The sequence below is a fragment of the Pteropus medius genome, unplaced genomic scaffold (assembly GCF_902729225.1).
Source record: "Pteropus medius unplaced genomic scaffold, Ma_sr-lr_union100, whole genome shotgun sequence".
Taxonomy (NCBI): domain Eukaryota; kingdom Metazoa; phylum Chordata; class Mammalia; order Chiroptera; family Pteropodidae; genus Pteropus; species Pteropus medius.
In genome coordinates, this window is record NW_024351730.1 from 7,980,239 (window position 1) to 8,001,778 (window position 21,540).

The 21,540-nt window shown below is 38.7% G+C and overlaps 1 long non-coding RNA gene, 1 other non-coding gene and 1 pseudogene across 2 annotated transcripts; 2 read left to right on the forward strand and 1 right to left on the reverse strand.

Moving 5' to 3' along the window:
- The first annotated feature begins 1,448 nt into the window (after positions 1 to 1,448).
- LOC120588705 (small nucleolar RNA SNORA26) lies at positions 1,449 to 1,570 on the forward strand. The gene has a single exon (XR_005649289.1). It is a non-coding gene; the product is annotated as a small nucleolar RNA SNORA26 (small nucleolar RNA).
- Positions 1,571 to 9,089: 7,519 nt separating this feature from the next.
- LOC120588060 (uncharacterized) lies at positions 9,090 to 9,474 on the reverse strand. The gene is made up of 2 exons (XR_005649131.1): positions 9,344 to 9,474; positions 9,090 to 9,260 (listed from the first exon to the last, which is right to left on the reverse strand). It is a non-coding gene; the product is annotated as an uncharacterized LOC120588060 (long non-coding RNA).
- A 45-nt stretch (positions 9,475 to 9,519) lies between these two features.
- LOC120588059 (RNA transcription, translation and transport factor protein-like) lies at positions 9,520 to 20,935 on the forward strand (annotated as a pseudogene).
- Positions 20,936 to 21,540: the final 605 nt, after the last annotated feature.

The following is a 21,540-nucleotide window of genomic DNA, read 5'->3' on the forward strand; positions in this document are numbered from 1 at the left end:
TTGGAAAGTTACTTAACATGTTTCAGTTCCCCCACCTATAATGTAGGGATGATAAAAGATATTTTATAGATTATATTTGTTAACAGACGGTAAACTCTTAGAACAGTAATACGAGTTCTCGCTTTAGCATATACTCCAATTTTATTCCACTTACGTGTTTGCCAAGGTTTAGTCTGTTTGCCAAGTTTAAGTCTGTCACTGAGGTAAGGCTTATAGTGGCCCAGCCCTGGCTGATTACAGTCGACTTATCGACACTAAACGAATGAATAGAGAGCATGAAGAAGGGAGGCTGGTCGTTCCAGGTTGAGGAGGGGCCGTGGGGTGAGCTTGTTGAAAGGGACGTGTTCCGGCTTCTCCATACATTTCCGGTTTAGCAGGACAAATTCTAAACACATACTGGACTAGTGTAGTTGCAGAAAACTCTGAGTCGTGGCCCAGCTCTGGGGTAGCAGCTAGAGCCTACCCAGGAGAGGAAAGTGGCCTGAGAGAACCAGATCCACGAAGGCCAAGGATGGGGAGGCGCCAGGACTTCCAGAAGTTCCCAGAAGGCTGCAGCGCGTAGGCTTGACTCGTCCACACGCCACGGAAAGAGCCCGAAAAAGCCGCGAGCGCAGCGGAATCGCGGGCATCAACGGCCCGCCCCGCCCCGGTCCGGAGCCTTCCCGGGATTGGCCGCCCGTCCCGCCCCGCCCCGCGCCGCCTTCCCGGTCTCCGCACCGCACGCCAGTCACCCGTCTCTTTGTCGCGCGGATTTCGGAGGTGAGTGTTGCTCGTTCCGCGGTCCCTTGCGGCGGGGAGGTCACCCGGGGGGCCCGCGGGCCCGGGCGGGGCTGGGCTCGCCCCGCGTCCCCTCAAGCTTTGCCCGCCCGGAGCTGCGCTGCTCCCGGCGGCCAGAACCGAGGGGTAGAGCAGCCCTCGGCGGCCCTGGGGGGCGGGCGGCCGTGCCCGTCCCGGGGCCGGTGAGGCACAGACACGGCGCCGAGGCGCGGGGACGGGGGTTCCCGCGGGCGGGCCCCGGCGCGGTAACAACTTTGCGCTTTGCTTCTCCAGGGCGCAGCCGGGACTGCTTTGTAGGGGTCCGGCCGCTCTGCCTGCGGGGGCTCTTCGCGGACCGACCTAGGGCCTGGGGAGTTTGTCGCCAACGTCTGCGGGGTGCAGCGGCCTAAATTTCAAGCGCAGGTATGTTCCCGTCCTTGAAGGAAATGAAATGACCAAGGCCCCCAGCACGTGGCCAATGGCGACTCCCGGGCGCGGGTTTGGTGCAAAGGCCGGAATCAGGCTCTTCCTTAACACAAAAGAAATTTACGGTCACGGGCACCACCCAGTAGACATCTGCTTCTGCTGGGTTTTCAGACTTATTAAAGAAACTGCTGAGATCCACGGGATATTGACGAAACGGTAGTGTAGGAAATAGTAGAGAACCCTATAAACCCAAATCGCCCTTTCCTGTGCCCTTTTAAGGTTGACGCAGTGCCTTAAGAGGCTAACACAGAAGGGTAAAATAAGTCTCCATAAAACCCAGAGAAGAGATTGTGAAACTCCTCTTTGGATCCTGTCTGGAGTCACAGCTGAACCAGAAAATTCCTTTCTGTTTGCGCAGCTTTGTAATATTTTTACATAGTTTATAGCAAAGTGATAAATTTAAATTTAATCTTAGCTTTGATAATATCTTCAGGCATGTTTTTTAAACTCCTCCGGGTATACCATCCAGTGTTTTCAACTAGATAAGGGAATTTGGATACTTTGGTTATCTTTGAAGGTGGGAAACATCCAAATGATGGAACACGTGTATAGGAGGCTTTCCCTGGACATCCTGTGAGACAAACTGAAAAGAACATACCTCAAAGTGTTTTTCTGTTTAAAGAGTCACTTAGAAACCGGTTTTGTTTCTTTTTTTACAGGTTGAAAACTACAGATAGAAGCCATTGAAGCTGGAATGCTGTGGTGCTGGTATTTTAACTGATCTGTCACTCTACAGTTTATAACACAAATGTATAACTGGTAGCAACCATCTGTCCATGCACCTTCACAAGAGTTAGAGCAGAAACACAATACTTGTGAAGAGCAGTGTGACAGTTGCTTTATTTTCATCTTAATTCTCACAACTCTTTGAAGTCACTGCTATTCTCATTTTACAGGTAAAGCAACAGGATAGTGCATGACTTGATTTCCTGTCACATTTATAACCCTGAATAAGCTTCATATGTAACTTTTTGGATGTGACTGCTGGAAAGTCACATCTCTTGAGATTTGGTATCCTGGTATGACAAATATTTAAACAGATTAAGTCAGCTTTTGGAGGGAAAGACCGTAGTTGAGCTATTATTTAAGAATATAAGCTCTTTACAGTATTTACATAGACCTATAGAAGTTCTCCAAAATTTGGTACAAAGGTAGCTTTTTAAAAAATTTTTTTGAGCTGTAAGAAGGAATATAAAGGACATGGTGGTGCTAGATTATTAGAATATGTAAGTACTATAGGTGATGGGGGAAATTTTTCATATGAGAAGAAATGTGACAGCAGCAAGATGAACAGCCCAGTATGTACTAGAAGTTCTTCCCGTTGCCTAGCTCTGTCTACAGACACTTCATTTTCCAGAAGTCTTAAATAAAGGTATTTAATATTCACCTTGGAGTCATTCTTAATGCTTATTTCATAACATTGTTCTAGCCTTTTTTCCTAAACTTTTTTTTATATTCTATTTTGTAAATTCCAGCCTTTTAAGTTCTTTAGGTAATATATTCAAATATGTTAGCAGGCCATAGTTGCTAGAGAGGAAAAAGGGGAAGAGAAATAGGAAGTACCTATATATGCCTCGTGAGTGGAGGGCATTTCGGATAAGGCTGGTTAGTGAAGAACCGAATACAAAAGACCTGAAGGAGCCGAGATGCAGTGATTGATCATACATTTGGATGAGAAGCATTTAAGGCAGAGAAAGCCAAGTGTAAAGGCTCTGAGGCAGGATGGGTTTAAAGGTGTTGGGGAAAAGCAATGAGAACTGCAGAGAAGTGACCTTAAGGGGAAGATTTTGTAAGAATATACGCAGGGCTACAGTGGATATTTTAGACTCTTCTAAAAATGGCAGCTTGCTTTCTGGCCTCAGGCCTCCAAATACTCTTAGCTAGAATGCTCCCCACCACACTTTCCCATTTTCTGTAACTATCAACCCCTTCCTACCCTCCCCAAACTCCCACACAAAAGTGCTTTTGTTCTAGATTTCTGTAGTGCTCTATAATGGCCTTATACTTAGATTTTGTGGTTTGTGTACTTGCCTGACTGTCCTCTGCCTCTACATTCTGCAAGCTCTGGACTATTACAGGTAAAGTCCATCTTGGTTCTCACCATATTCTTAGGGTCTAGCCAAGTGCCTGGCATAGTTTCTCTAAACATTTAAACTTAAGCCATAAACCCACATGAGTTTTAGTTTATCTGTACATTGGTAATCGTAGTTATTAAGCCGAGTTTATACATAGTACATCTAATACCTGGTGAGTGGTAAGCACTCAGTGTCATTTGTTGGTTGTACTGTAGGATCATTTTTATAAACTGGTCCTTGTAATATCGGAACAATGACAGTACTGGTATTTGGTATTTATATACTACTAAAATGCTAGCTTTAGTTAGTAAATAAGCATCTACTATGGGCCAAGTACTATTCTAGGTATTGTGAAAAGTGAACAAAGACAAAAATCTGGATTTGGTTGCAATGGATCCATTGATAGCAGCTTCCAGTGTAAAGGCCTGTGAGGTTTCCTTAGCTGAGTGCTGTGAATTGAAAGAAAACAGTCATAAAGCCTTAACAGGGTACAAATAAAGTTGTTCTGGCGGAACAAGGCATAAGACACCATATAAACAGTGGTCTAAAGAAAGTGAAAATGGGCCAAGAAAATGACAATGTTTTCTAACTACTGTCAAGATGAGAGATGTAAAACTACAAGTGTTAAAGTCTGACTTAAGTCTCTAGCACATGGTTTCCAAGAATAACCACTGGTTTCATAAATGCCTCCATTCTACTGAGCCTAGTGGTGGTTCTCTGCCACTTGAGTTACTTGGGATCCGTGAACAGGTGGAACCCCTGAATCTGCCACAGATCCTCCTCCCTTTCCCATCACCCAGCCTCGCCAGTGCAGCCCTGTTTATACTTTGGTGTTCCAAATAATTTTTTTGGTAAAAGGGTTTTGGCTAAAAAGTTGGAAGTCCATTACACTAAACAATAGCAAGTGACAGCTGTGAGTAGTTTTATAGCCGGGGGCAAAACATTGGGGGGAAAATGGAAATTTTTAAAGGTGCTTGAGAGAGTCAAGAATTTAGAAATGCACTGTCCAAGATGGCAGCCATTAGTCATATGTGCTATTTAAATCAAAATAATTCAGTTCAGTTGCATTTGCCACATGTGGCTAGGGTCTACTGTACTGGACAGTAGATACAGAACATTTTCATTACTGCAGAAAATTTTTATTGCTGGTACTCTTCCAGAGATTATATGATGTAACCACCTTGTTTTATAGAAAAACCTATCAAACCTAGAGATGATATAGTAGGCTGAATAATAGCCACTAAAGATATCAAGTCCTAACCTTGAACCTATAAATGTTATTTGAAAAAGGGTCTCTGTAGATGTGATTAGATAAAGGGTTTTGAAATGGGGAGATTACTCTGGGTAATTTGTGGACACTAAATCCAATCACAAGTGCCTTTAGAAGAGGAAGGCAGAGGAGATTCCATGCAGGACATTGGCCTTGAAGGTTGGAGTGATGCAACTTCAAGCTGAGGCCAGAAGCTGGAAGATTCCAGGAACACAGCATCCCTCCCCACTTATGCCACCGGGGCCTCCCCAGGCCCCTAAGGGAGCATACTGATCGACTCAGAGAAACTGATTTCTAATGTCTGGCCTCCAGAATTGTGAGAAGATAAATTTGTTGTTTAAGCCAAGTTTGTGGTAATTTGTTACAGCAAACTCGGGTAACAGAAATCTTAAGTCACAAAGTTGGAGCTGGAACCTCACACACCACACTGCCTCCTACACACGGGTGAGGTAGGTAGGGATAGGTCTTATCTACTGATTAGTCAATTCAAAAAATTTCAGAGGTATGGCAGTGAAGTTGAAATTTATTTAGGTTTAAAGCATGAGAGGCATGAACATGTATGTGGCTAAAATATGGAGGATTAGCAAAGAAAACATCAAAACAAAAAGTCAACTTATTGTTAATTGGAATATCAGTTACTTATATATGCTTTTAATAAATTTTATTACACAGTACAAAAACATCCAAAGTTCAAGTTGTAAAAATTTGGTAACAGAAACAATAGAAAGAATTACTCTAATTATAATTTTTGCCTGTGGGCCATACAGCTTAGGCCAGCAGTGTCCCAGAGGTAATACAGACTGTTAAAATGAGACAATTTTTCCAAAATCAACCTCAATTAGTTTTGGCTCATGTTCCATGAAATGTAAACTTGAATTTCTGGGAGGCTTTAAAAAAAACAAATAGTATAACTAATAAAACTAGCCTTCTCAGTGTCACTACCGCAGGGCTCTGCCTTAAGTCCTATATACTGTAATTCTGATGTATCTAGATTGCAACAATATCAATACTAAATGATGGCCTCTTCATACTATAGAGTAGGAAGGAAATGGGCAAAGAATTCAAGTTTCTGAATGAGTTCAAACTTGTCAAACTAAAAATTTATTCTTATAGGAAGAAACAATGCATGATACGACTGGCTCCTTAGCTAAAATGCTAATGTTCATGGACAAAGATATCTGAAAATCTTTTTTTTGCATTATTTTCTAGTTTATCAAAATTTCTTTTGTGTGAAACCATTTTCACCTATTACTTCTGTATAAGCATACCATATCTATATCAACTTTGACATGAATTATCAATTTTTTTAAATAATGTTTCAGCAAAACTATCCATTTGACCATAATGTACTTGAAGCTATTTATGGTCTCATGAATATTCAAGATAATGCCTTCCCTTTGATTAATGCCTATTAGTACTGAAGCTTAAGATATAACCACCACACTCAGTAGTACATGGAAAATGTGGAAACCATTCTCAACCTATGTAATTTCATTCTCCTAATGAAAGGATCAAAACTCAGCCCTATTCGTTTACCCTTCACACCAAATTCCAACCTGCAGTTTATAAATAAAAAATGTTTAAAATCGTGAGTTAGAGTACAAAAATAATAGAAAGTTTTGTGAGGTTTTGACCAAAATCAGGTACTCCCTTTTTTAGGGGGTGAAGGATATAGATAGAAGGGGAGAGTGTATTTTATGTGGACTGCTCACCACTCCTTACAGCCTCTTCTACTTCCTTCTTGCTGACAGACTTGCATACCTCTTTCCAACATCTGAGCTCAATCTTCCACAAGAAAAAGAAGTTTTCATTGTTACAAGTCTAAACATTTTTGCTTAAAAGTGGCTACTCTCTTATCCTTTTTTGATATAGTTCCATATAGAGTGACACTAATTGCTAGCTCCTAGTTTAAGGTTTAACTCCAAGCCTGTAGGTAAACTATTGTTTATTCAGATGAACCCACCTTGAAGAAATAAGGTAGACATGCCTCCATGTTAGTTCTCATTCTGAGGAAACAGGTTTCTCCCAATAAACTTCTAGCTTTGTGTTCTCTATTTTATCACACTCAACAGGTTGCACTCTGCTTAAATCATGTAACTACAAAGCCAGTAAAAAATGTTTGAAGCTCAGCTCATTTTAGATACAGCCTCAAGTTTCTCCAAGACCCATGAAACAAAACTGTGATTGTGCCCTGAATATACACCCAAGTGGCAGGTTCTTGTGTAGCTCTATTTTGGTTTGGCTCTACATAATCATCGATCACAGTAGCAAGAGATATAACCTTGCCAGAAATTTTCCTCTCGTGCAAATTTTCTTTCAGAGTTAGTCTGTTTCCTTACCTAAATTTAACTTTTCAGTCATTTCTCTTAGTAAATTGGCTATTTGAGCATACCGAACTTCTGACCTCCTTAGTGTTTTCATATGTTCTATGGGTGACTGGATGGCCACTAAAGCATCATCATGGATATCATCTGTATGTTCCTTAAACCTTCTGTGCCAGTCAAAAACTCTTGTTCTTGACATTACTTCGTCACCATAAACTACTTTTAACATTTCAAGTTTCTCACTTGCAGATTTATTTAACTTTACATAAAGTTTAATCTGAATTCTTTGCTCTAAATAATGGCCACTCATTTTTATGTGAAAAAAGGAATAATTCTTTTTTACATCTACTCACAAAGTTAGCTGGCGACCTTGAAAGCCCTGTTGTGGTGAGCTGAAACATATTATAATATGTCCTGGCAACAATCAGTCCTCTGATTTCACAAACCACACATGAAAAATTAGTCAAAATTACAACAAGAGTGCAAATGATCTTTAGAGAAGTTGATGAAGCTTTCAGCAGCATGCCATCTCAGCTTTAATGCCTTCTATTTCCCACATACAAAAGGGGAGAAAATAAATCAGCATTTTCTCACTGGTTAGATGGATAGGAAATTGATACTTGAAATACATTAACTTTGTGCAGGGAGCATTTACCTGCCCCCCCCCAACACCCTAAGATTAAACAGATACAATCTAATAACATTTTAAGCAGCCACTTATATTGGCTGTTTTTCTATTGCTGTTGATTTAATAGAGAGGCTTAAATACAAAATACCAAAATACTTTATTTCCAAATATATAATGAGTGGATGCCGATGATGTCTCCAGTCTATATAATACATTGTGTAGTTGTGTCCTTAAGAATTCTAACACATAAGTATTGTTATCCATATTCATCCTGCAAATACTACCTAGTATATTCAGAGTTTAAACTTTGAACCCAAATTTCTTTTAGTTCTCAAAGTTTGAAAAGGTTTTCACAAATTATGGTAGTACAATGCAGACACTGTAATTAAAATTAACAAGGTTTTCTAATGACTGGTTGTGACTTTAGATTGTATCTATTGATGAGTATTGTTTTTTGGCTTTTATTGTAGTGAAATATACATAAAATTTATCCTTTTATCCATTTTTAAAGTGATCATATAACTCTTTAATTCAGTGCATTAATTGCATTCACAACGCTGTGCAACCATCACATTTCCAGAACTTGTCCATCATCCCAAACTGAAATCCTGTGCCCATTTAACAGTAACTCCTTATTCTTCTCTCCTCCAGCCCCTGGTAACCTCTCTAAGCACCTCATATAAGTGGAATCATACAGTACTGGTCCTTATCGTCTGGCTTATTTCATTTAACATAATGTTTTCAAGGTTCACCTTGAACCTTGTCACAGGTATTCATTCCTTTTTAAGGCTGAATAATATTTCACAGTATGTACATAGTACATTTTGTTTATCCATTCATCTCTAGATGGACATTTGGGTTGTTTCTAGTTTTGGCTATCGGGAATAAAATTGCTTATGAACAATGGTGTACAAAGTACTGAGTCCCTCCTTCAAATCTTTTGGGTGTATACCAGGTGGAATTACCCAATCATATGATACCTCTTTAATTTTATGGGGGAGCCACCAAACCATTTGTTACAGTGACTACACCATTCACATTCCTACCAGCAATGCACAAGGGTTTCAATTTCTCCATATCTCTGCGAATACCTGTTATTTTCAATGAAAGCTACATGAAGATTCAGATATCTACAGGGTTAAATATTCTTTTCCCAATCTCCGTTTGTACCGCACCTCCCTCCTCCCATGCCCCCCCCCCCCCCCCCCCCGCTTTTTTTGGCAGTGCTAACAGTCTCGGACTCAAGACTCTTAGCATTAAATACTTTTATGTTGTTTGCCAAGGGGAAGAATTCAATATATTTTGACATGCTTCTTTACTGGCGGAATCTGCATTACCTTTTTGGGAAATGTATAAGGTTGCTTTAAGTGTCTGCATTAGAAACAAACTGTGACAGTATCCCCACTTGAACTCACTGTAAATTAGCACAAAAAGCATGAGCTAGAAATTGGCTGGGACACCAGGAGTTGATCGTTTAAGCAAGGCAGTTAATCTCTACGCATAATATCATACTGCATTGCGTGCACTAGAAAGTGTGTTAACAATAGAACCACCGTTCACCCACTATTTTTAATTCAAACGTCCCATTCAAGGTTGCAAACCCTTAAACACAGATGGCATGAGAGTTAGCACCTAGCACAGTCTAACTGGGTCACGTTTTACTACCACGGCTTCCATCTACCAAGTGGCAGCACAGCCGCTCTGACGGCCAATCTCCGCACCTGCAGAGGAGATGGCAGTTGAGCGCGTGGTAAAGCCCGAGCTCCTGTGGCTAAAAGAACCCAAAGCCGGGGCCGCGCCTCACCTCGGCCTCTGGCACGGCGGATTCGCGTTCTAAGAAAGGCGACTCATTGCCTGAGGCTGATCAAATTCCCTGGCCGCGCCCACCGGCCCTCCAGGGCTCACAGCTCAGAGTTGAGATTCGGTGGAGGCCTCCAGGTGTCCCAGGAACCAGACGCAGGGAAACAACCTGTAGCGGACGCACGAGGTAACCATGCGCCGGAAGAAGAGTTCTGCACCCTCGCGAGAGTTCTGACACTTCTCCCTACAGCCGCGAGAACTCTGGAAGATGCAGTCAGCCAATCACCGAATGGGACCCAGCCTGTGCGCTCCCAATTGGTAAGCCCGGGAAAGCTCGTGTCCCATTGGTACTTTTTCCGGCCTCACCTCTCTGCTTAGGGTGGGGAACAGCAGAAGGAACGCCTGTGTTTGTCCTCAGCTGGAGGCTGCTGTGTAGAGTGAGTCCTAACCCTTCACGCATGGCATCTTAAGGCTATTTCACGCCCAGTGCATTAATTGCATTCACAACGTTGTGCAGATTCTGACCCGTTCTGTATCATTCCTAACCTCTGCCTTCTACCCTGTGTCCCACACTGCCCCACTTGGGCAGGGAGACTTCCATGGACCATGCCAAATTAAGATATTTCTCTTAAAGCTTTCTAACATTAATACCTTATATTTAGCTCTGCATAGTATGCAATAAGAACTGTTTTTTAAAAAACAATCACTAACCCCCCTGTGCCTTAACTTATTAAATCATCAAAATAATCGTCAGTGGAATAGGTACTGTTAATATTTTTCAAGTGCAGAAACCAGAGGCACAGGGGAATTTAGTGACCTGCCCCAAGTTCTGTGTTTTTGCTATCTACTACACCCTGTCCTTTTGAACGCTATTGTCCTACTTTTAATTCAGGCCTTCATAACTGCTTGCCTGGATTACTTCTATGAACTGCCCTTTAACTCCTCTCCTTGCCACCCTCTGTAAAGCCAAGGATTAATCTTCCTAATGCAAAGCTGATCATGGCTCAAATCCTTCTCAAGTCTCGCAAATGTCAAATGCTTCTGTGGCCTCTTATTGTCCATAGGTTCTGGCAGTGAGTGCTGTTTATTAAAATATTCACACCTATAGACAAGTTCACAAACCATACATGACTAGCCTGCTGATATTTCGCAAACATCTCATCAGCAACAAGCTTAAGAAACAGAACATAACCAATATCCTAGAAGTGTTTCCTTCTCATCACAAACCACTCCATTCTGTGCAAGGGTTATCCACCATGCTGACTTATAATAGTACATAGTAAGTAGAGTAGCATTCTTGTTTGCACATTACATAAATGGAACCATTACAGTGCATACACGTTTGTATCTGGTTTCTTTAACTATTATGTTCATTAGGTTCATCAGTATTTTGGCTATAGTTACAATTTGTTCACGAGAATTCAGTATTGCGTTCCATTGTGTTAATATACCACAATTTATTTATCCAGTCAATTGTTAATAGGCATTGGAGTAGTCTACATTTGGAGCTATTAAAAATATTGCTGCTATGAACACTGTAATATCTTTTGAGGAACATGATGAGTGGTGAATGCAATTCTATTGGCTATATACCTAGAAATGGAATTGTTGGATTGTAGATTGTGTCATATTCAGATTTTGTACATATTTTTAAACAGTTTTCCAAAGTGTTTGCACAAATTTACACTGCTGTTTACAACATATGAGAGTTCCAGTTTTTCTATTCTCATCAGCATTTTTCCATCTTTTTTCATTTTGGACATTTTGGTGGGTGACAGTTGTGTCTCATGTGATTTTAATTTGTACCCTGATGCTTAATGAAGTTGAGTAACTTTTCATGTATTTATTGGTTATTTAGAAATAACTTTATGAATGAAGTGTCTGTTAAATTTTTTGCCTGTTTTTCTGAGCTGTGTCTTCATTTGATTTTTCCTAACATTTGATTATAAGAAATTTCAAATATTTAGGAAAGTTTAAAGAATTTTACAGTAAACACGCATAATGCCATTAACATTTCATAAAACTTTATTATATTTCTATCCTCTTCATCTTAATGTTGTTGCATTTCAAACTAATTTGCAGATAGCAATACATGTCATCTAAATACTTTAGCATGTCTGTCATTAACTAGAATTCGATATTTAAGGTTTTTTTATGGAAAACTTAACTGGAATGAAATGCATAAATCTTCAGTGTACGTTTGCTGAGTTTCAAGATAACGAGTTTTGAGTTCAATGTCCCTGTCCTTTTTAGTCCATCTCCATTTCTACTTTCTCGCAGGCAACCACTGTTCTGATTTTTGGCCCATTATAGATTAGCTTTACTTGGATCAAAATTTCCTATAACTATAATCATACAGTATATACTCTTTTGTGTAAGACCTTTTTCACTCCGCAAACTGTATTTTAGATTCATCCATGTTGCTGCATGTGTCAGTAATTCATTTCTTTTTATTACTAAATAGTATTCCATTGGGTAAATATTCCACAATTTGTTTATTCATTAGAATAGGACTTTTTTTTATATGCATCCTTTGTCAGACATATATGTTGCAAATATTTCCTCCCATTCTGGATTTCTTTCATTCTTTTAATAGTGTCTTTTGAGGAAAATGTCTTAATTTTAATACTCCAATTTATCAATTTCTATAGTGACTGTTTTATGGTTTTATTTATGAAATCTATGCCTACTCCAGGCTATGAAAAGTCTTTCTCTTTTCCTCTAAAAGCTTTACTGTTTTAGTTTGCCATTTAGAACTATAATCCATTTGGAATTGATTATTGTGAATGATGAGATATAGAGGTGGGTCCAGATATATTTTTTTTCTATGTGGATATCTACTTAATCCAACATATTTATTTAAAAGATAATTTCCTCCCAGTTGCAGTTATCATTAATCAGGTGACCATACATTGCAGACCTATTCCCCAACTCTATTCTGTTTGATAGATTGGTTAGTCTATCTTTGCACCAATACCACATGGTCTTCATTAATACAGTAGTCTCTTCCTTTGCTTATCTATGGTTTCACTTTCTTCAGTTTCAATTATCCGAGGTCAGCTGTGGTCCAAAAATGTTAACTAGAAAATTCCAGAAATAAACAATTCATAAGTTTTAAATTGCACACCATTCTGAGCAGTGTGATGAAATCTCGAGGTGTCCTGTTCTGTCTTGCCCTTTGTCCAGCATACTGTATACTCTCCCTGCTCCTTAGTCACTCAGTAACTGTCTGGGTTATCAGTTCTACTGTCGCAGTATCCCAGGGCTTGTGTTCAGGTACCTCTTATTTTACTTACTAATAGCCCCAAAGCGCAAGAGTAGTGCTGTAGTGCCTTATATGTGCCAAAGAGAATATATAAAGTGCTTCCTTTAAGTGAAAATGTATGTATGTATAGGAAAAAATAGTGTATATGTAATTCAGTACTACCTGCGCTTTTGGGCATCCACTGCGGGTCTTTGATGATTCCCTGTGGATAAAGGGGAATTACTATATAGCTTTATAATTACCCTTGATAGTGTATCAGTGAAGTGAATTCTAATGTAATTAAATTGAAATATAAGTAGCTATGTGGCTAGTGGCTACTGTATTAGACAGCACAGCTATAGAACATCTTCACAGGAATTTCTGTTAACAGCACTCCTTTAGAAGATGTCTAGAAGCCAATATCAGATACTGCATTTCATAGCTACAAGCCATCTTGGGTTTATTGCTGGGCTGCTCTTCAAAAATATCTATGTAAAACCTCTTTTTAGAGATTCGAAAATATCGTCTCATAAATAGGTCAGACGTCCAGTTCTTTTGACCTTACACTGTTAGCAATGAAAATATTATTTCAGGTGTGGGAGAGCTTAATGATTTGGGAGACATTTCCTGTGATCAGACACCAAAAGGTATGTAGCCCCAAATCATAGGAAAAAATTTCTGCTGTAGTATCTGCTCTCATCCAAGGTTACACTTAACAATTGTCTTCTAGAGTACTTTCCTGGGTTGTCACTAGCAGTGTTTGAAAGAATTTGCCCTCAGACCTGCAATCAGAGGTCCAAATCAGATCTGGCTCCTGTAGGTAAGGAATTCCTCAAACCATATTGTCCTATTTATTCCATCGGTAATATTGAAGTCTTGTGATTGTAAAAGGACACATATGTACTTATTATGTCTTTCGAGTGCTACTTTTAAAATGAGATGTATTTATTTCTTCCCACAACACTTCCATTTGATAATTATTTGTTTTCCAATGTCTTGTATTTTATAGTACTGTGATGGCTATTTTAATTATAATCAATTTCCAGATGAGTATAGTGATCTAAATTTTCACTGGGGCAACAAATGTTTATTGGTCACTTACTCTGCAAGATGCCTGTGCTAGCCCCTGGAGAGAGACTGACAAATAGCAGATAATCATTACTACTGAGCATCTACTATATAGCCCAAGCACTTTTATTTGTTATTTTTAATGATCATGACACCACTAAAAGGTAAATATTGTTACCTCATTTTTCAAATGTAAAACTAAGGTGTAGGGAGGGTGTCAAATTCCTATAGCTAATAAGTATTGAAGCTGAGATTTAAACTATGGATCCCCACCACCACCATCTCTATGAGACCTATCACACCTAAAAGGGTGTTTGTTTACTCTCTAGGAACATATTATCTAGAGGAGTCAAACATACAATAATACAACCTCCAACAGAAGAAACGTTACAAAAGGGAGAGGAACATACAAAGGACAGACTGGTGGTTGCCTAACAGAGAGGAGTGGGGGGAAGGATGAGAAAGGTAAAGGGGAATGAGAGGTATAAATTTCCAGTTGTAAAATAAATAAGCCACAGAGAATAATGTATAGCATTGGGAAAATAGTCAACAATATCCTAATAACTTTGTATGGTGAGATGGTTACTAGACTTATTGTGGTGATCATACTGTAAGATCTCCTGAAATCCCTTCTTCTCCATAAAATTCTTCTGGAATGATCTGAGAAGTAACAACCTTCCCTCTCTCCATCCTTAATCCTCAGCCAGGCTTCTCTGACCTTATTTCTGAATAGGATGCATTGCTAACAAAGGGTCAGTGTCCTCTTTAGGAGTACAGCTCTCCAAAGACCACCTCAGAACCAGAATCTGTCCATGCTTGACTGCTTTGAGACACCCTCCAGAGCAAACATCTAAGTTAATGTAGAAGGATGTGCAACGATGGGCCCTTTAAGAAGACCTTAATATGAATGTGATGACTAGCTATCTAGCTGATATCTTGGACCATAAGGATAAGGACCATACCCTAGGTGTTATGGATTGAATTGTGTCACCCTAAATTCATATATTGAGGTCCTAACTCCTAGTACTTCAGAATATGACCTTATTTGGAATGTGATGTTATAGGGTTATTGTAGTTATAATTAGTTATCATGAGGTCATACTAAAGTAGAAAAAGCCCCTAATCTAATATGACTGGTGTCTTTATTAAAAGGGGAAATGTGGACAGAGACACAGACACAAACATAGACACACACATACACACAGACACACACAGAGAGAGCACTATATGAACATGAAAATGATGGTAGAAATGCTTCTGCAAGCCAAGGAATACCCAAGATTGCCAGAAAACCTCTAGAAACTAGAGTTGAAGCCTGGAACAGATTCATCCTTGCAGTCCTCAGGAAAAAAAAAAAAACCTATCAAGTTCTTGATCTCCTGGACTCTACATCTTTTAGAATTTAGAAATTCTGAATATTAATAATTTGCTACTTGCATCCAATATGAACTTATGATACAATTATTTTGCATAGGAAAACCAAGCCAAGAAAGCTCACCTCTTTTCTGCTAAAGCAGATCATCAAGACTACAGTAAATCAAGGTCTTTCTTTGACGTTGTGATGCATTTATTTTTTCAAACAGGACAGTTTATAAATGGCCTCATTTTTCTCACAAAAATTCTTACCAAAGAGAGATGTTTCAGTTGATTCATCTTCCTCTTTGGAACACCAGAAACATTATCAGGACAGATACAAATTACCCTTCTCTCGATAAACGTCTCACTTAATAAAAATAGTGATTTCGATGTCTGTTTTGTTTGGTGTGTATATGTTTAGTCCAGGCAGGAGCACATCAAAAGTGTGAGGGTGAGAGAGACTCACCTCTCTTCTTTGCTTCAAAAGGATCCACACACAATGGCCTTCACAGCAGCGGATTGCAGATTTCAGCTTTATGCCTCTACCTGTCTGCACACGTGTGAATGTTTTATAACAGCTCACAATTGTTAGGAAAGTAAAAAAACTACCTTCTTAAAAATGGGACGGGGAGAAAACAACTGCCAAACTCCATTAAGGCCATTACTAAACCACTCTGTGTTATATTTCTTAACATTAACATTCTAAAACTAGTTGAAAAAGGCTCATAGTGCCCCACTGACAACTTTTTTTGTTTGAAATTTTTATTGTTCTAAAATATACATAACATAAAAATTTTTTCATTTTTACCATTTTGAAGTGTACGAGTCAGTGGCACTAAGAATATTGACAATGTTGGACGACTATCACCGCTATCCATTTCCAGAAAATTTTCGTCATCCCCAAACTGAAACTCCATACCCATTAAACAGTAAGTCCCTACCCGCCCTTCTCCCAACCGCTGGTAACCTCTGTTCTACTGTCTGCCTCTATACATTTGGCTGTTCTAGGAACTGCATGTAAGTGGAGTCATGCAGCATTTGTCTTTTCTGTGTCTGGTTTATTTCAGCATGATGTTTTTAGGGTCCATGCATGTTGTAGTATCTATCAGAATCTTATTTCTTTTTAAGGTTGAATAGTATTCCACTGTGTATATATATCACATTTTGTTTACCCACTCACATCCATCAATGGGCCCTGGGTTGTTTCCGTCTTTCGGCTATTGTGAATAATGCTGCTGTGAACATTGGTGTACACACTGGCATATTTTACCACTAGGCTATACAAACCTATTAACCAGCATTTGCACAGTGTGAGAATAGGTTTAAGGTCTTCCTTAAACTAGTGGTTATAAAACTTGGTCAAACATTAGAATCACTTGGGGTGTTTTAAAAAAATTCCCAGTGGCCATGCTATACCCCAGACCAGTTATATCAATTATCTGGGAGTGAGACCCAGGACCCAGTATCTTTTGTAAATATTACCAGTTGATTCCAATGCGCACACAAGTTTGAGAATTAGTGTCCTAAATAGTTGACTAGTAAATACGTTTAATGTAGGGAGGAGGCAACAAAACTAAAATGTTAAATCAAGTTGTATTCAGAGACTGCAATACATTGATCAGCCCTACCATCAGACCTTGAAGAAACCTGCAGACCAAAAGAAGATTACTGCTGGATTGCTAAGAAACCACTTCTCCACACTGAAGGGAAAACAGAGTCTTTAAGTGGCATCCTACACAAAACAAAATTATTCATTCCCTATGGATGAAACCATGGGGAGCCTATGGATCACAGGCTAGGAATTGCCAGCAGGCCTCTCACACTACACATTTATCTTTTCTCACGACACACTCCTAACCTTTCACACGGTATGTCCACGCTGTCAAAGGAAAATGGGCAAAGTTTTAAACTGTAATTCACAGAAACTAACTGATATATAAAATGAATTCCCCAATCAGGGTCCCTCTCAGTGTCTTTTTCTCTGTCCTTCTCTGTCCCCATCTCTCCATTCTCTCTGTCTCTCTCTGAGTCTTTCTCAGGCACTCAACTCTCTGTCTTTGAGAGGAGACCAGGTTCTGTCTAGGGATCATTACCCCTTCTCTAAAAAACTTCTCTTTTGACTCTAACTTTGGCGTGCGTTTGAATTCTTTCTTACGCTCAAAGAACCCTCTCTCGGTGCACTGGGAGAAATTCGACTTGTCCTGCATTACTTTCATCTAAAGAGCTCTTTCTTTCCCTATGATATCGAAATCACACTTAGGTGTCCCATACTTTCAAATCCAATTTAGCTGAATTAAATTTTATATTTTTTAAATCTTCTAGCCAAAGGACTATAATTTAAGTTTTTGGGGAAGATCTTAGATCTACCTACCATTATTAAGGTAATGTTTGCTCCCATCAGAGACGAGATGAATATATCCAAATATATAAAAATAAACTTTTGTATAATTAGATCTAATAATGAAACTCTAGGCACATTTTCTTTAATTTCAGGCCTAAAAATTAACTCCTATTAACACAATTATTTAATATTGCTTTGGAAATTTTATGTTAATAAAATTATACAAGAAAAAGAAAAATGCATCATTATTTGCAGGTGAAAATTCATAGGAATCAGGTAAAGAAGTTCTGGAGGTATAAAAATAGATTAATGGCAAGAAAAATAGATTAAAGTCAATAGGATCCTTGTATAGCCAATTATAATGAGCTGAACAATAAGATCCAATTTAAATCACTACAAAAATATAAAATACTTAAAACAATAAAAGATGTAGTACATATATTTATTTACATATATTTTTATGTATATTTGTTTAGTTGTAAATCATATTGGGTAATGCTTTGGAGAATGGCCTGTAGAGCAGTTTGCCTGGGGCTAACTTTGGCCTCTATCCTTAGTAGCTGTGAGAACTTGGGAAGTTATTTAACCTTTCTGTGCCTTAGTTTACCCATCTATAAAATGAGATAATAATAGTTCCTACCTCTAGAGTTGAAGGGATTATATGAATTAAAAATGTAAAGTGCTTAGAACAGTCCCTACTCCATAGTAAGTACCAGCTGAGTGCTCATTTTAACTTTATTACTGGGAGTCTTTTGACAACAGAATTGAACAGATGGAGAACTACAGTATATTCTTGAATAGAGTGAGTTTACAGGTTAAAGAGTGGAGGGAGAGAGACAAAAATAAACAGACGTCAGATGACTGGGTGCCTAAGAAGTAAATTCTGAAACCTGGGACTGAATATTTTTATATGTTTGTTTCCCTTCTTAACTTATAATTGCATAAGTGTATGTTAAAAATATTTTAATACAATTCCAATTAAATGTAGAGAGCATGTTAAATAGAAAGAGAAAATATTTTTTAAATGCACATGGAAAAATAAATGGATTTGAATATAAAAGAATACCTGAAAAAGAAAGGTTAATATCAACTTTTACAGCTTATTACGCAGCACTTACAGAATTGTAGTGGAATAGTAGAATTCTACTTTAATGAATAAGAATTCAGAAACATGTGAAACTCCAAGTTTAAGAAATAAACAGAAAGCTTGTTATACGATTTTTCAAAATCAAAGAGATAAAGAAAACTGATGAATGTATTTTGATAATTGGATAGAAATTTGAAAAAATAAGTAGTCCATAGATAAGAAATGAAATATAAAAAAGCTTAAATTCAAGGAGAAATATTAGGGAACAATTCATGAAACATACCCGTGTAATAAAAGTCAATTCTCTCTCTGCTTTGAAGAATTCAATAGAAAAATTGGGGTATCTGAAATATATTACTAAAATGTCTGTAAAATGGAAAATAAAAGCACAATAACAGAATAGAAAGCTTAAAAATCAAGTATGACACAAAGTCGATCCACATTCTGTCTCCACTCCTACTGTCTTTGACTTGTGTCTCTTACCTCGACCTCTGACACACCCCTTCTCTGACTGGTCTCCCTTCCTCCATCCTTGTACTCCTAAAAATCCATTCTCTGCGTGACAGGCCGAGTGATTCTTTGTAAAGATCCTAATGAGACTGAGTAAACTCTCACACTTGAAATGCTCCATTGCTTTCCCACGGCACTGAAATAAAATCCAAATCCCCACATGATCACTCAGTTTTAGTCACTGAACTGCCCGGTGCTGGATCCCACCTGAGTCTGCACTGTTTCCTCTGCCCAGAATGTTTTCCCTGGCCACATCTTCATAAGTCCGGGTCTTTCTTGTCCTTTAGGTCTCAGCTTAAATATTTCTTCCTCCCAAATATCTAATCTGAGTCCCCAGCTTAAAATAATAAAAACTAACATTTATTAAGTGTTTTTCTATATATCAGGCACTTTCTGACTTTATGTGCAAAACTGATACAATCTCACAAGAGCCCAATGAGATAGCTTCTATCATTATTATCATTCCCATCTTACAATAAGGAAAGTGCATCCCAGCAAAGGTGTGTTAAAATCCCAATACGCTGCAAGAAAGTTGCTGATCAGAGACTTCATTTAATTGCCCTGCTGCCTATAAGGTAGCCTTCCAGCTAATGACAATCACATCCCTCTTTATTATAACACTTTCCAAAGTGTGATTTTTGTTTTATTTTTCTCCTGATAGAATATAAACCTCATGTCTGTCTTGTTCACTGATATACTGTGTATCCAATACCCAGAACAACAGCTAACACATGGTAAGTACTCAACTAAAGTTTGTTGAATGTTGAATGAATGGATGAGTAAATAAGTGAAAAGTTAAGAAATCAACATGATAAAAAAAAAAAAAACCAGGATCACAAAAGGATCTTTTTTCTCATTTAAAATGTCCTCCTCCCTCTCCTAGCCTCTCCTCTCCAGGAAGAAAAGCCTGGGGGTCCAGAGTGAGAAGCAGGGACTATATTCCCACACGAGCTGAAGTTCCTCACTACCACCACCCTGCTGGCTTCAACTACAAAGATGAATACAATTTAGAAACTTTAATGTTTGGCTTGAAGATCAGAAATCAGGCACTACATAATTGATTAAAGAGGTAATTTAAGAATCATCCACAGCAGTGACTGGCCCAAGTTCTTTGAAAAGTATCTCAGAGATGTTACTTATCCTTTCAAGATTCAAAACTGACAACAAGCAGGTGACTGGCTTTTTGGTTTAGCTGTTAGACTTGAACGTGGAGATAATGCTGAAAAATACAAGGACTTGGTAACTGCTAATACAAAAATGCTGATAATACAGCTTAAAATGCAGAGCCATTGATCAATTTGGATATACATAATCCTGACTTTAAGGCTGGTGTAATGGCTTTGGCTAATCTTCATTAGATTCAGCATCATGATGAATACTTGGTAACGCTTAAGGCAATTTGCATTTTGTTTCAGGAGCGACTGACACAGGATGCAATTGCTAAAGCAAATCAAAAGAGGACTTGCCTGTTGCTTTTGAGAACCATATTCCTGGTTTTGACACAGGAGTGTTTCTTATAAAACAAATGCAGTTCTTAAGGAAGTGCTCATATTCTGTCACGGCTGCATATAGAAGAGCTCAGAGAGCTACAGGCCAAAAATAACGAAGCCATAGTAGCTGTTCAGGCCATTATTGCCCATCCAAAGACAGACCACAGGCTGGAGAAAGTTGGAAGATGAGCATTTTAGGATTTCAGCTTCTCATCTACCTAGTACAATTGGGAACCATGTACGCTCTGGCATGTGTTTAGAAATCAAATGTTACATTTTGAGGGAAGAATCCCAGAAAATTGACTATGTTCTAGAGATTTATTATCATTGCTTTTTCTTTAATAAAGTTCAGGAGAGTGGGAAAAAAGTCCTCCTCCCTTTAATACTTACTATTCATTCTGATGGTTATAGCCCCCATTATCTCACATTCATTCATAAAAGGATATACGGGGAAGCCAATGTGCCGTGAAGTGAGGGACAGAAGTGCTTATTTAGATGGGGAATTCAAATAAGGGAAGCTTCTCGAAAGTAGTATTTAAACTGAGATCTTACTATTGAAGAGTAGGGTTAGGGTGAGCATTGCAAGCTGAGGGAACAGACAAGAGCACATAGCAGGGATTAAAGCATCTGATCACGTAGGGCCTTATAAGCTATGTAAGTAGTTTGGATTTTATTCTAACAATGATAGGAAGCCCTTGGAGATTTTTCAGCAAGGGAATGATGTGATCTTTTTTTGTTGATGTTATTTCTAAAAGTCTCATTTGTGTGAAGCAGATTTTAGGGGGACAAGATTAGATGCAGTTAGAAGAGTTAAGAGAGGACTGTAGTAGTCTCAGCTAGAAGAAGTGGTGGTTTGAACTAAAGTGATTGGATTGTGTTGTGGCAACTGGGTTGAAAGAACTTGCTGATGGAGTGATGGATACATGTGTGGGGCAGAGGGGTAAGAGAAATAATGGAAGACCATCTGATTTTTGGCATGAGCAACTGGGTGGATAGCATCACTTTTTACTGAGATGAGTAAATCTGAAGAAGAAATGGATTTGGGAGGGAATTTAGAGTTAAGCTTTGGCCATGCTAAAGTAGAGATGCCTATGAAACATCCAAG